The 3,146-nt window shown below is 39.4% G+C and overlaps 1 pseudogene; it reads right to left on the bottom strand.

Moving 5' to 3' along the window:
* Positions 1–2,683: 2,683 nt before the first annotated feature.
* LOC127683896 (uncharacterized) lies at positions 2,684–2,814 on the bottom strand (annotated as a pseudogene).
* Positions 2,815–3,146: the final 332 nt, after the last annotated feature.

Genomic DNA, 3,146 nt, shown 5'->3' with positions numbered 1-3,146 from the left:
CAGTCAGAGACAGCCAGGCTTTATACATTCATCATAATGAGAGATTTTTGTTTGATGTTACAGCCTGGCTGGAGGCAGGAGCTCTGAGACTGAATAAGGGAAGTTCAATCCTCAATTGTCCTTTTGTGGGAAGGACAATTGATCATCTTTGTTTCCTAGGACAGAAGAAGGTAATTTTCAATATAGTAAAATTTAGTAGGCAAATTCAATTCCAGCTCAATAGGCTTCTATAAAATACACAACTCAAAAGTAACACATGAAATATTAAAAATGATAGCATTGAGTTTAAAATAAATTCTGAAGTCAAGTCAAGCTTCAAAAATCAGGAAAAAATGCTCAGAAAAATCTTTTATTAACCATTCCAAATTAACCTCTGTCTTTTGGCATATCTGAATGTCATGAACTTGTTGGAAACACTTTATCATGCACTTGAGGATGTTATGGGTATACAGATTTAGGATAAAGACTAAATGATAACACAAATGTTTACTTTGCAAGAAAAGGTCCATGACAATGTGGCGAGGGGCCCTCATACATTGAAGACATAGTACAGAAAAGGCCAAATATAAATTCAACTTTAACAGTCTGAACACCTTTAAAAATAAGTTAGATTATAAAAGAAAAGAATATTGAAGAGTAGATGAAATTATACAATTTAAAAACAAATAAGTGAATCGCAGGACACTAAGGAATTTTTTTCTGACTTTTTTTTCTTTCCTTGCATATACACATGTGAACACTGGTGTTTGGATTCTGAAAATTTTAAATTTTCACTACCATGTGAGCTATAGTATAATATTTGATAAAACTGTACTCCAAAGACTCCTTAAATAAAACATAGCAAACAGATGTTAATTACTGATAAACACTGTCCATGCGTAAGTGATGCAAAGTCATAGACTCAGAGGTTTTCTGGTTTATTTTTATCCTACTCTGGAAGTTACTGGGAGGAAAGGGGTCAGAAAAACCACATGTGATTTACATTTTTATTTTATTAGATATTTTCTTTATTTACATTTTAAATGTTATCCCCTTTCCTCCTTTCCTCTCCAAAAACGCCACCCTCTCCTGCTTCCCTCTCCTGGCTTTCCCCTATACTGGGGCAAAAAGCCTTCACAGGACCATGGGACTCCCTCTTATTGAAGTCAAAGGAGGCCATCCTTTGCTACACATGAAGCTGGAGCCATGGGTCCCTCCATGTGTACTCTTTAGTTGGTGATTAAGTCTGTGGAAGCTTTGGGGTACTGGTTGGTTCATAGTGTTGTTCTTTCTATGAGGCTGATCTAAATTTTGAATGTGACTTCACAACTAACTTCTTGATATTTTTATGGAGGAAGTAGCTGTGAGTTTCAGTCATTTTATCATGGACAGTTATTCATGTGGGCAGTGAATTGAAAAACAACCAGCAAAAATCCAATGTTCTTTAATTTCTCTACATTCAATTTCCTTCTTATTTTTGGAATGCTATCTTGACTCAGGGCTCAGTCCACACATCGTCACTTGTACATTTTAATTGCAATAAATCTTGGTCTGGTTCGAGATCTCTGGCTCTGTGATCCACCAAAACTGTATCCTCATCAGGACTCTTTCTGGTTAAGGTATTGTTGCCCTGTGTCATGAAGATCATATGGCTTTGGAACAGCAAGACTGACCATTTTGTGCCTCCCAACCATTTGCAGATAACAGAGATTTGACTATGGACCAGATAACTCAGAGCACTGGATCTGATATTGGATAGTAGCTGAGATCCTTAGCCCACTGGCATTCTCTGCAACACCATGGTGAACTGCTTATGCTGTGCTGCCAAATGCCTCCATAGGCAGCAGGCAATGTAAGCCCTCCTGTTCCATAGCTCCAGAGCCAGCTCCACTGTACTGCCCAGTCTAGATTCAGTCTAATTCTTCCAAGACCTGCAGCATATGAGAGGCAGGGCCAGATCTTCCACTCTTACATAATTGGGTCTGGCACACATGTGCCTTCCCCACAAGGGCCAGCTTCATTGTATTGTAAAGCAGAGGTTCAGGGACTGCTCTTCCAAGTACTGCATCCATTGAAGGAGAAGGCTAGCTCTCATGTTCTAATGACCCCAGGGTCAGCTCTCCCTGCCACTGCAGGGGGTGAGTGGGTAAGGGAGGGCATCAACCCCATACCAATAGCAGTGAAGTGATAGGTCAGTTATTCACAGACCATGGATATCAACATGATTTGGAACAGCTGCCCTGTTTCATGTTCTGTTATGGTAGTATAAGCCATTGACATTGACACCAACCCCTGCCAGTGTGCAATTATGGATTGAGACATGGGTCTCAATGACAGCTCTGGCTGTGACTTTACCATTGTTCCATGTAGATCTGGCCACTAGCAAGATGCCATTCCTTTCTACTCTCACATCTGCAGTTACATCTCTCATCAAAATGCTCAAATTGCTTCACTTCTTTTACTCTCCCATCCAACTATGACATACTTACATACTGTAGTGGCTCTTGTTGTAGGATGACCATGTAGCTGATGGGCCTTCTAGTGACCTTCTTCATCTTAGCTGTTGTGGTATGGTGCCAAGTGGATATCTATGGTCTGCTTGTGCCATTGGCTGGAGGGCAGGTCTGTTGGTTGCATGTAGGTAGGTTTCTGTCTTCCTCCTCCTTGGCTGCACTGAATGAATTTGATTTGACTTTTTTGATTTTTATATGTCCAAGGTAGCCTCCAAGGCAAGTATCAAAGTAGGATGAACAAGGGACTGACATCTGCTCTGACCCTGTCTGATATAAGAAAAACACTACAAACAAGCGGTGTCTTTGCCCATTGCCAGGAAAGTCTAAAATACTCTTGCAATTGATTCTCTAAGAAGAACTAGTAGTCTAAGAGAGATCAAATGAAATATCATTATAAACAAAGTTACTTCTGAAAGCCTACATTTTTCACAATAAGACACTGGCTGCATCTAAATTTGTGCTTCAGACAAGCAGACACAGCATTCTGAGATTTAGTTAACAGTTTAATATCCAGTGTATATATTGAAATTTTTAAAAGGTAGAGCTCTAATTTAATTCTTAGTCATAGCTGCCAGGTACTAAAGGTCACGAATAAGACAATAAATTCAAAAGAATATTAAAACTCAGATGCCTTAAATGAATAGCAGGCTGATA

The sequence above is a fragment of the Apodemus sylvaticus genome, chromosome 4, assembly GCF_947179515.1.
Source record: "Apodemus sylvaticus chromosome 4, mApoSyl1.1, whole genome shotgun sequence".
NCBI lineage: Eukaryota > Metazoa > Chordata > Mammalia > Rodentia > Muridae > Apodemus > Apodemus sylvaticus.
The sequence above is the reverse complement of the archived record's forward strand: the minus strand, read 5'-3'. Positions and strand labels throughout refer to the sequence as shown.